Here is a 12709-nt window from a genome sequence, read left to right as displayed (position 1 = left end):
ACTGGCTTCGCATGCGTTGTTCGGTGAAGCAAAAGAAATACGACAGCGTAATTACGGAGGCACAAGCCTTCTACAGTTGATTTCACTTAGCAACTGAACAATGCAGTTCGATCCTGTATTAGCAGATAGATGACGCAGCACACAAGCTGCCAGCGACTTTGAAGTCTGTAAAATGTCCTTAAGCTTATGACGCCTGGCAGTGGCGCGATTTCGTAAGTTCAAGGGAATGAATTCCTGAGGATCGTGCGCGTCATCGGTGAAAAGTAAAACTCCATCGTTTGTGCCATGCATTATCCTAACCGCGAAAGTTTTGATTTCGAACAATCTACCGCGCGTAAGTGTGTACATCTTGGAACAAATTTATGTGCAAGGCTTAGTACAGTCGGAATCAGACTTGCCTGGAGCGGCCAGTCGGCTGCTTCAGCCGCAGTTTTTTTCCAAAGTATGCAGAGAACGACGCCGTAATGATACCAAACATAGTCGTACCGCATGGTGGGCCCTTCTGCTGTAATTAAAGCATGAACGGAAACTTGTAGCTTGCGCAAGGTAAGCAGCTGCGGACGGCGCCAGCGTCCACAGCCACGCGCTCGACCGCTCTAGACAAGTGATTCCGACTACATGTCGAACTTGTATGATCTCTGACGTCACACGTACGACTCGAGCTCCTTTCTTTTATAGTCGATAGCCGATGCTTGCATATACCTCGAAACAGGAGGGCTGGTTCGTTCAACGGTGTGGTGGTGTTGCGGTATCCATGGAACTACATGAAACCGAGCGATAAAAAGAGCAAGCTGGTAACGCCCAATCAGGAAGTGAATAGAAATAAGGGTTTTACGAAGAAGGAACGTTTTTGGAAGATAAATATGACGCATCACACGGGCTCGAATGTTTTGTATCAGCGGAGCTAGGTTGCGAAAAGCCATCGGTTTTGGTTCGGGCCACGTCAGCCGTGTAAAAACACACCAGGCTATATTCTGCGCCCTCGCCGTTACCCATACCTCATTGGCTTCTCGCTGTTCGGAGAAAAATCGCCTCATTTATCCGTCCCCGCACTAATCGAACGCCGGAGCGTTGCATAATCGAGCGAACGAACCACCCCGTTCCCTTCAATGTCTTCCGCGACCGCCGTTCCCTTGCTGCTTGCTGCACGGACGAGGGAAATAACGATGGGGCTTCTTGCATGAGGCGGCGCGTCTGACGCCGTCCGGCGCGACTTTTTTGCTGATGCTGTTGTTTCCTGCGTTGTTGCGTGATCGAGGCTTGAGTTCGCCGCCATCGTGTATGTGCATGTGTTGTGTATACGACGTGGCCCTCTCGCTCCATTCGGGCCGGCTTTTCTCGCTCACGATTGATGCCGTCGTCTGAGCAGTCGGTGTTGTAGGGGTGATTATGAAACCGGAGCCGGCGGTCGACCCAGCGTGCGTCGCCTTGAAGGGGCCACGTCAGACGGTTGACGTTCTCGAAAGCGCGCGCCCGCACGGACGGCTTGACGGGCGATCCTTCCAGTCGGCGACGGATAATAATACTGTGCAGTGTGCCTGACAGTCGCGAGAACGGGTTTGCAGAGCTGCTGGCGCGTCGGGACACGTAAACGTTCGGCATTTGCAGTAGGTCGCTGTGATGTCGATGCATTCATCGGCAAGAACTATATATAGTGCATGCTAAGCCTATAGAAATCTGTTGAATGACTTGCCTCACTGTAGTCTTTTTTCGGGTTCCTGTTCACGATCAGCAAACCTGCTCGCATATAAGCAAATCGCCTGTTCTGACTGTGGCCATCGCGCTTTGGAAGAATGGAATGCATAAAAGTGTTGTGCTATAAGCTATGATGTCGATGTGCGATGGACAGCAACCTTACAGCTTCTCCAGGTCTCTCACAGAAAGCTGTGGCTTTGGTATTAGGATTCTGTGAATAGTGTAATCGGTGGTCGTTTGTGGAATCTTTGGACTTGTTCATAGTACTAATCGAAATAATTATGTCTAGCGTTATTCAGACTCCTGGCAAGTTCTGTTTCGAAGTCATCGATGACTCGACATTTTCTTAGGCATTAATATATAGATGAAACGTCCCGAACCTGAGTTTGATCGAACAGCTCAGCTTTCGGAGCTCGTCGCTTTCAATTGTCGATGGCGGCTTCTGTTGCGCTGTGTTGCCTCACGTTCCGTCCGCGTTGTTGTGTAGATAGATGCGCTGCCGCAAATTAAGATCTTAACTAGCCAACATTTCCGCATGCGCACTCGCATAACCTTCTGCATCCCTCTGCATGGTTCTCTCTGGAGTGTAATGAGCCGTACAGTTAAAAAAATCTCTCGCTCGCCTTCCTCCTCACCAACCACGTCTGCTGTCCTCATTGCGCTGTGGACAGAGCGACAGCGCTGTGTGCTCGCACGCAAGCGCACTGCTGGCCGTCTTCGTTGAAGCTGTCTGACCCGCCTGGTCTTCAAGCGCGCCCGCTACAATGGGGGCGCTGGCGCAGCAATAGACTTGTCTGGCTCCTCTTAAGGTCTTCTCCGCCGCCGCCATGACCTGACTCCGGTCAAATGCGCCTCCTCTCAATGAGCGGGCTATATAAGTGTTCCGCCTTTCTGCCGCCTGCATGGGAAGGGTTAGTCTATATAACCCGCGGCCACCAAGCGCAAAAGCTAGATGGATATAAACAGGCTAAGCGCGCACCTGTCTGCGTCACGCGCAGAGGCGCATTATCCTTTGATCAGGCGCTATTAGCCAAAACGGGTCGTCCGCCCCGCTGTCTGCGTGCTAGATTTTTTTTCTTTAGCTTTAACCCTTTTGTTATCCCGTCTTCGCTGTATTTTGCGCTTCGTCTTCTGCGGCTGAGCGTGGACGTTATTATTACAGCCATTGGACGGACGCCTAGCTAGCGCGTTATGTTATAGAAGCGAAGTTTTTATTCAGGAGCTGCGGAGGTCGCCGTTACGTTGCGTCGGAACCGAGGCAAACAATGAGCTGCTACACTGTACGAAAGATGCCGCCACGCCCTCGTCCGCCACATAGCGATTAACTTTGCAACTGTTGGTCGCGTTGTGTTAGCTCCTAGGCATTTATCATCACGGTGTATGCATACAAGCCATAGCCACGGCCAAATAGGATTGCGAAGTAATGTATGCCACGTCATTAATACATCGCTATATAGTCGTATGTACGATGAACGTTTCAGATGCTGAAACGGACGCGTTCGCATCGTTAAGGCGTTGTTTTATCGCTCCTGTCTGGCGCCACCACGTTAATATGCATCTTGCACGGGCGAGGCGCCGCTGCAACTTCAGCGCTGCGTTAAAGGGTTTAAATCGACCGACAGAGTTGGTTTGCTCCTCACGCAAGGCAGTTGTTGACCCCATAACCACCAAACCGTTTTCGACGGACCGCGCAATCCATTCGTCCATTGAAGTCATCGCTGCCTTCTGCACTGGATGGCACCTTTCCCATTTTGATTTGTTTTATTGATTCCCATTGACACATACACACGTGCAAAATATCGGTAAACGGAGGTGGATGATTAAAAAAAAAAAAAAAACCCCTCACAAACGCGGCTTGAGGTCTCACCCTCAGTACTGTACAGTATTGAGGGTGATGCCTCACCTTCAGTACAGTATGGCTGCATGGTAAAGCACTAGACACATTGTATATTATACTGATACCGTTTCCATATAGTATCACAGTTATACAATATATGAAAGAGGAAGAAAACATTTGCACATGCGATTACATTACTCAGATAATGTGGCAATAAAATGTTTTCTTGCATGTTACGGATATCATTACAGAAACATAACATACATTAATAAATTACTTTCATAACGTATTCTAGAGAGGTGACATCATTAGTTTTAATACCCGCATCGTGCGCACGTAATAGGTGGCATTCATGACTCGGTTGTAGCGATCGAGTTGCATTGAGTCACAAGGTCAAGCACATAATGTATAGCGGTCTCACGCTCGTTCATCGCGTGTATGGGAATACCGTTATAGTGCGCATCATTGTGAATGCGTGACGCCAGTGCTATCTGTTTCTCGGCATTGTTTCAGGTTTACACCGGGCTGTGCTATCGTCTATAGACGCTTTTTTTCTTTTTCTTCTCGGTACTTGCTGCGTGTGCATGATTGGGAGCAATGTCAAGATGAATTGACTCGTTCGCGATCTCTTTTCTCCATACGCCGCCCTTATGGATCGTCGTGCGTGAGGCGTGTATCGATCACCCCTCCCCTTCCGAGAAGAGGGCGTCCCCGATGTTCAAGCCTCCGCTTCTTCCGTGTCCCCACACGCGGCGCAGTGCGTGCGCCCATTCACATTACACGTACTCGACTGGGGCGCCACAATTATATCTCGCTCGCGTGAGGACCGGGTCCCGCACGCATGCATGCTTGTCGTGCGTGTGCTTACACCGTACTCGTCTCCCTGAATGAAAACGGATAGGCACCGCCGTGCGCTTCGCTCATTCGTGCTTGCTACGGGAGACAGAGGGCGGGCTGCGGCCGTGTCTGGTCTGGGATGTCTCAGAACCTCCGCCATGTTTCCATCGTCATCCACCATCCGTTCGGCACGTCTTCGGCTAGCACTAAACGTTCGCGCGCTCCCCTTTCTGGCGCAGCCGCGTACAGCATAGTTGCATCTGGCCTGCCGAGCCGGTTTCCTACCAACGTATTACCTGAGTTAGCTGCGGGGGCCCTAGTTGCGCCGGCGCCGATGCAGACAAGGCCAGACCATTCTGTGGCGAAGAGCCTCTTGATTTTATTTTTTCGCTCACGGGCTGAGTGAGCTCAGTCCATGGGTGCGGAAGGACAAGACCTGTTCTCTCGCCTCCTCCTCGCATCGTACTATATTATAAAAGCGCCTGTTGGACAAACAGGCGCATTTGTATTACGAGACGCAGCGGCGCGCTCGTCGTTCGCACGCGAAGGCTTGCTTCGACGCACGAAGGGGACGAGGGGACCCCCCGTGCGTGGATCCTGACGAGCTGCTCTTTTATTTCTCCCGCGTAAGTCGAGAGTACGTGCGTACCTCTCACCGACAGCGGCGCAGTCTCGGCGTGAGCAGCAGAAGCGGCTTCGATGCCGGAACCGGTAGCGGTGCCGATTGAACTGCGGCCACTTTGGCGTTCCCTTCCCGGCCGCGGGAGTTGCTTTTTGGCGGATGTCGGACGGCGCGAACGTGTACGAGGCCCTTTAACCGCGCGGCGGGCGTCTTTTATCGTCGTCGTCGTAATGCCGTGTTTTGTCGGCTGCTGCTCGCGCACTCTTTATATTTATTCGGCCGCGCTGTAGATGTCTTGTAGTTTCACGCCCGCAGTGCCACTTGCTGCATGGACTCCCGCGCATGGCTGGCGAGGCGAGCCTGAGTTACGACTGGCAGCTAGGTCGCAACGAATTACAAGAAAGCTCTCCGCGCGCTTTATCTTACAGACGCCGTATCACTACTGTTCCAGGAATCGAGCGGTCAGTATCCGCTAACTGCCTGCCTGCCTGACTCGCGATAAAGAAACATGCTGGTTGAATTAAGAGCTCGACTCGAGACGATGCTGGCGTCGCGGATGGCGCCGTATACAAGTCCGTTTTTGTGACCTCACTGTTTCGCGGCGCTCTTGCGTCTGACCCCTTCCATCTCTGACAGCTGACATCTAGCGTCGTCTCTCGGGACGTCCGTGACCCGGAAACGTAATCGCAGACTTAATGCGCACGCCGGTACGTTCACCCGTAGGCGCCATTGGGGTGTCTGACACGTAAGTCTAAGCGCTCGATTACGAATGTTCGCGGAGCATCTCAGCTGCGCGAGAGAGGTCAATATTCTCGCTAATACGTCATTCATCTGGGATAACACGGATTTTTCCCTCGCGAATCCGTCGGCAGCAACACAATCTGATATGTTTTGTCTTTGCTAGTTGTGCGCTCCGAAAGGGGTATAGATGTGTTGTACACAAGACATATCTTAACTCGTCGCGTATAATGTTGCTCTGTGCCATAGTAGGGAATCAATCGCCTTTCATTTGATCGTGACTCTAGGAGTGATTCTTTTCGAGATCCTTCTTTTCGTTTGTTTCTTTTCTTCATTTATAGATAGCTAATCCAGCGGGCAACAAACAAGCACGCCTCTAAGGGATAGCGGCGGGTTGTTTGCTTATCGATTAGTCTCATTTGGTTCTGCAACAAGCGCACGCCTGACTGCGTTCGCGCACTGTTTGTCTCGATCCGCGAGCACGACCTGTATCCCGCATGCATGTACACACTGTGCGTATGCTCGCGTTTCGTGTGTGCGAATCGATTTCTGTTAATGCACGACGATAGCGTGCATGACGCTGAGAAGCCGAAGGCCGTCGTCGGTGTTGCAAGGAACACACGAGATGATGCTGCCGCTGCTCCTTCATGTATGCGCCACGCTGCGCGCCTTTCTTGTTGCCGAGCGCGCTATGTAGAGTGGAAAGCCTGTGTATGTATACATACGTTCTCGCCGACTGAGCGCGTCTCTCGGGAATTGCCGCTCGGCTGGCCGACCGTTCGTGCACGGGGAACCGTGATGGGTACACGTGTGCAGGCTCATTTTCTTCCCCTCGGTGAGCTCTGTTTTAGTTCCTCGTGCTTAGTCTGCAGCCAGCGTTGTTGTAGTCGACTCTTCGCATTTGGCTTAGCAGTTGTGGTGACTCGCGTGTTGTATGTGACGTTGCTATGCTGAGCACAAGGTAGCGGGTTCTATTCCCGGTCGCCTTACGATGTCTCCGAAGCGAAATTTCAAAAAATGGCAGCTTCAGACTACCCGTGCCAAGCCTGAAGGAAGAGCGCAGCTGGGTGGCCTTCCTTGTACCTTGTTTCTTTTTCTTTCGCTTTCTGTTCTTCGTGTCTACTTTTTGGTATGTTTCTTTCTATTTCTTTCCAGTTCTTTGTCGCTCTTCGTATCTTTATTTCTCTTTATTCCCTTTCTTTCTCTCTCTCTCTCCCTGCTTCTTTCTTTGTTTCGCTTTATTTCTTTCATTCTTTTTCTCTTGCTCTGTTATTTCTTTTTCTATCTCTGTATTTTTCATCTTTTTATGGCTTTCTTTCTCTCGCTGTCTGTTCTTTTATTTTTTGTACTTATTCCCTTTATTTCTCTTTCTTCCTTTTGTCTCTATTTTCTTTCTTTCTCTCTCTTTCACGTGCTCGTTTACGTTTGACACTCGCATCTGCTTTACAAGGTAGCGTTGCTTGCCCAATTCCTGTGGCGCCTACCCACCTGAGAAGTTCTGCACGACGGAGCACAAGTTACCGATAACTTAAACAACTTCACTGTAAAGAGAATGAAGAGAGCGCTTGTCGGTTCATGATGTGATGGTAACTTGTTTCCGTCGTAAAAAAAAACTACCGACAGCTTAATTATATATAGCTTCTCTGTTAAAAAAAAAAAAGCTCTGCCATTTCCAGGACGCAGGAAAACCGTCTGACAGCGAAGCCGTAAGCGCGTGAGTGTATGTGAGGGTATAGACTGACAGCTTAGTCTCATCTCGAGCATCATTTCAGGCATCATCATCATTTCATTTTTTCTTTATTCACTCCCCCATCTGGTTGCGTCCCTTGAGTGACACCGCAAGCATGCAGACCGCGCAGGTCCGACTAAAGCAGCTCTGCTGTTAAGAGCATTCGTGTTTCGGGGCACGTCAAAGAAAGCACCAAGTAGTCGGATAATGTTCAAGTGCAGCTTTGACTGTTCCAACTTCATGAATCAATCACTGAACTATATAGGCTGATCACGGCCCGTGTGTGTGCTCGATTGATCACTTTCAATGATACAGCTTACGTAGTGGCATCAGATATAAGCCAGAGGAGAGTATACCATCGCTCCAATGAGATGACGTGGAGGTACACATAGGCCAGTCGGAATTGAATAAATACCGAATCGATCCAGACTGCAGATGCTCTGCTTGCACAGGCCTGTAGTGTCGGCGCCGTAAGGCTTGCCTGCGCGCTGACCTCAATGCTCCGATTGCGTGCTCAACTTATTGTTTCTACTCCCACCGCTGCAGCCTCGTTTCGTTGAGACGCGTGCTTCGCCTTGCTAACCCGCGCCGCCGTTCTCCCGGTCACGTCTTTTGTTCTTCGATGGCTGCCGCCACCTTCCGTCATTGTTGGGATGGCGAATATATGAATAAAGCGGGGATGGAATGATCGCCCTGCGTCCCAGTGTTTTGCGCTCGCGGAGAAGGGGTGGAGGCGCGCCTCTCGAGGCCGTCTCGCTATAGTACGTCAAACATTTGGAGCCCCCTTTTTGTCTCTACCTCGTGATACTTCCGCAGTTCTCTCGAGCGTACACATTTGTCACGTATTCGTCAAGAGCGTGAGGGCTATACAGTACAGCGAACGCCCCCGTGTGGGCGTTTCGCCGAGGGTGCACGTGCGTGAATGTTTGCGTGAATCCGCTCCGGACGTCCGGTCAGTGCCTTTAGCCTTCAGTTTGAAAGGCTTGACTGCGGAGGTCCTACAGTATATCGCGACCTTTTTATTAGTGTCGGCGCTGCAATCGCTATAGCGGCCTACTTTGGGCTGCTAAGCCTATTGGCACGAGGAGGGCCTCCCGTCATCCGCAGCTGCTTATTACGGTCATATCGGCGAGCTCGGGGTTCGTGGTGCGCGTGTTGGTGTTACCGCGTGTTCTCTTGGCGAGTAGGAGGAGGCGTGGACGGGGTGGGTGCCCATTCCTTCTACAGGTTGCCCGCCCAGAAGGCGGGTGCAGTGAACTTAGCGCGTTTATTCTTGTTGTGAACGCTTGTGACCTGGCCTTGCGGTCGTGCGAGCGAGTCCGATCGCTCAAACTGTTCAGCGCAGTGCTGTTCAGGCTAAAACGATCGAGGTCCGGCACTGACGAAGACCGATTGTCTCGTTTTCGCAGCCCGTTTATTGGTCGAAGTTATTGGTTGTGTAGCAAAATCCGCAAGCGCAGGCTCCGTCGGCTGACCGCGAAGCGGCTTCTATATACTGACATTGTTCTCGCGTCACTCGTCATCACTGATGAGCCACGGTGTGGGCGATACAAGGGTGGTGGGTGGTCAAAGGAATGGTTGGGTCACGGTGATGGTTATATTCATTAAACAGGTTCAACATGCAGGATTTCACGCAGTTAAGTAGTGCAGTGCTCAAGCACGGAGAGCTGTGCACGCTGTTAGTACTTGCCGTAAGAGTACAGCAAATAAATGGTTGGTTTAGTAAGTATAGTAACCAAATTCTTACGACAGGTTATTCTTGTGGGAAGTGTCATGTCATTTTCGAAGCACGCAAACTCTAATCATGCATCAGACATGTTCAGGGAGGCTAGTCGACGCCGAATCGTCGCGAGCGGGTAGCAGGATCTCAGCATTAACTAGTGCGGACGTATAGTAAAGCTGACTGCCGAGAGTGCTCTGAAACTGTCGATGGTGCAAGAAAAAACATCAGTGGTATCCCGATATTTCTTTATATAGCATCGTCGATGGTATTGCGATATAGTTCGCCGTTGACTAGGATCGATAGTTGGCAACTCTTTGCGCCAATAAAGCCGTAAAACTGCTATAACTGAGGGAGACTTTGTTCGGGTATTTGCAACACGGAATTGTCGGCATGCACGTTGCGTGATCCACATTATCACGTAGTGCGATCGATGCCGTAAGTGAGCCATATGGCAAACGCCGGTTTCGCAGCCACCGATAATTACCAATAACGAAACTATCGGTAGTAGTTTCAGTAGCTTTGGGTCAGTCACTGTCACTTCAATATAATGTATTGGTGGTGGCCAGGCCAGTGATCAGTTTCGGCGATGCTGCACGGTATTGTTCACGTGCGTCGGTGGTGGCCCATGTTCCGGGGGGGCCGGCCTAGCTGTCAACGTTCCCTTGCCGTCCGATCCTTTCTTGTTGAACGGTGCATGCATGGTTCTTGCGAGGAACGTGGCTTGAGGCGCATCTATAGCGGGGCGGTTCCTCGTCTCGTGAACAACGCTCAGGCGGGTAGCCTGTATGGTACAGCGCGGTCGTCAGCCTCGTTGCGCGTTATTATTTCACCGTCCGCTTTTGTTACCTTAGTTCGAAGCATCCGCCTGACCCCCTTCGTAAGCTGGCTGCAAACCGGAGCGCGGGCTCTTCGAGTAATACAAGGTGACGAGGGGAACGGCTGCAAATACCATTCGTGTGTGTGCGTGCGAGATTCTATCCGTGTCGCCGCTGCCCGCAGTATTGAAGGCCTTTGTGCTTTTCTTAAAGCTAACCCGGGACACCTCTATTCTTTCGAGCGCGTTTCTTCGATAGCGCAAGGGCCGTACGCGCTCGCTCAGGTGCATTCTTCCTCCTCACTTGACCTATTGATCCGGTTTTGCGCTGAACGCGTGTAACGTTTTGAAACGTTGTCAAACGGGTGTATACGTGTTTATACTTTTAGTCCTTGTCACGCCGGTGCAGGCGCCATTCAGTAAAGAAGTGCAAGACATATAACAATTGTGTGCATTGTGTGCACCTAGATGCACCTTGCAATCTACTTTTGCATCGCATATAGTTACATAAAAAGGCAATGGAACGACTGTATACAGCAATTTGCAAGAAATGCATGCATGTAGCACTGCCTAAAATGAACAGCTCGCACCAGGTTATATCATCGTTCGAATATTTCTTTAAACTCGGGGTGATTCAAACCGCCTCCCGACATTTTTGTGTATATATTATACACACACCAGGGCCGTAACAAGGGTAGGGGGGGGAGGGGCTTCTACCCCCCCCCCCTCCCGGAATTTTTTCATGCTTTTACTTTTAGGGTGATATTATAAAATATCTTTCAAAAATTAGTTTGAAGCGCACCGGAAAACGTAGACAGTTGAAATGGACTGGACAGCGCTTATACTCGCAACTGATTCTGTGGTAATCCCGGCACAAATGTTTTTTGTTGCGCCCATGCTCTGTTACGCATGTGCGAAGAATCTCGTATGTGCTTTATATGCTTTCTCTCTTTCCAATAAAGAATCAGTTGAGTGTAAGCGCTGTCCTGTCCACCTCTACTGTCGACGTTTTTCGGTGCGCTTCAACCTAATTTTTGAAAGATGAACCTAAACCAACTAGCCCTACTCGCCATCTTGATACTAAAATATTTACACGCCTTCACAGCGACCACCAGTTGCCAAAGTTAGCCGTTCTACACTCACCCCCCCCACCTCCCCCTGGCGCTCGCACTCCAGCCGTACGTAGAACTTTTCTAGCCGCGATGTTAGTCCGTTCGTGTCACTGATAAATATTCCGCGTACGTCTTTTTACTGGTCGTCTGTATATAAATAAGTCGTACTGTGTATTACAAAAAGATATTGAGGGAGACAGCCATTGCTGCCATAACAAGCTTGAAAGGCCACAATTTAAAAACAAGACGGGTGGCGACGCATCCTTGAGGTTTGCACACCAATGCGCTGTGACGTCATATATTTTGACGGCGTCTGCCCCTCGCCACCCTTTGTCTTTGTCGCTTCTTCTTAAATTAAAGCGTTTTATGCATTCGCGGCAACATTCTCCCATTAACTGTTAGCACGCACCGTTGCGATATCGCACCATCTGTTTGCGCTCATACTTTGCATAAACGCTGCTCGCTCCCATGGAGCGATGCGAACGCTTGGACGCGTGCAAGAGAGAGAGCGGTGTCCATAGCGCGCGCGGCGCCGATCATATAGTCCGCTGGCGAAAGGGGAGACCGACGTCGCGGACCCCGCCCGACGCGGACAGCTGCCGAACAAACATTAGCGTCGAGACCTCCCCTCTTTCCACCCTTTTTCCCTACCTCCCGCCTCGAGCGCCCCATTTCATCCGGCGTCCCCCCCTTTTTTCTGCAGCAGTCCCGTTTCTCTCGTGTATGCACACTTGCGTTGTTTCAAAGTGGCTCCCTCTTTGCCTTCGTCATTGACATCTGGGCGCCCGGTTGACTGGCGCCGTGTCTTTCCCTCTCACCCGCTTTGATATCTCCTTTCTTTGTTCTCCGCTTTGTTTTGTTGTCCGTTTCTTTGTTTTGTTTTTGTCCGTTTGTTCTTATCGTGATCTCCGGCGTTTAGCATCACCCCGCAGGCCACCCATTCTTGACTCCTCGGTGGCTGCGTGGGGTTCGCGGTCGCGTGTCATCGGGATGTGGGGAGGCCGGTATTTCTGTTTTTTTTTTTAATCGGCATGATCTTCGCACTTACGGTTGCCCTCCTGTCGTGAATGTTGCCGGGAGGGTCCTTGTGTTTGTCTATAATCATTCGTCGCCCCCTCTTGGATGCCGTGCGCGATGACGGGTCTTTAAGCGTCTGTACAGATAGAGCCGGCCTCGTAGAATCCTTTAATCTTTCCCTCTCCATGAAATTACCTGCCTCATTGCTCTGTCCCTTTCGACTGCCTTTCGTGACAAACGCGCATTTAAGTGCGGCGAGCGGCGGCAACCATTGTCTCTGCTCCTTCGCGGCGCGCGGCCATTGTCAGCAGGCGCCGGAGTAGAACCGTCTCTTTGCTAGAAACGGGGCCATTTCTGTCCCGCATGTTTTGGCTCTTGCACTGTTTTGTAGGGCATTTGTAAAAGTGGGACAGCGATGATTACGAGCGCTGCAGTGATGGAACTGCTGCTCTAATTGTCCCAAACTGCTCCAAAAGAGGTGCTGCTACATGCTGCTCCAAACTGATTTTTGTTAGTACCTGCTCCAAACCTGCTCCTAAATGGCAATGGGAAAATGAAGACGAGAAACTTTGACCGTGTGACCAA

At 50.8% G+C, this 12709-nt stretch overlaps 1 protein-coding gene across 1 annotated transcript in view; it reads left to right on the top strand.

Annotated features, from left to right (window-relative positions):
• LOC119389544 (uncharacterized) overlaps positions 1-12709 on the top strand; it is a 120092-nt gene that overhangs the window by 81101 nt on the left and 26282 nt on the right.

The sequence above is a fragment of the Rhipicephalus sanguineus genome, chromosome 4, assembly GCF_013339695.2.
Source record: "Rhipicephalus sanguineus isolate Rsan-2018 chromosome 4, BIME_Rsan_1.4, whole genome shotgun sequence".
NCBI lineage: Eukaryota > Metazoa > Arthropoda > Arachnida > Ixodida > Ixodidae > Rhipicephalus > Rhipicephalus sanguineus.
This window is presented reverse-complemented; position numbering and strand designations above follow the sequence as displayed.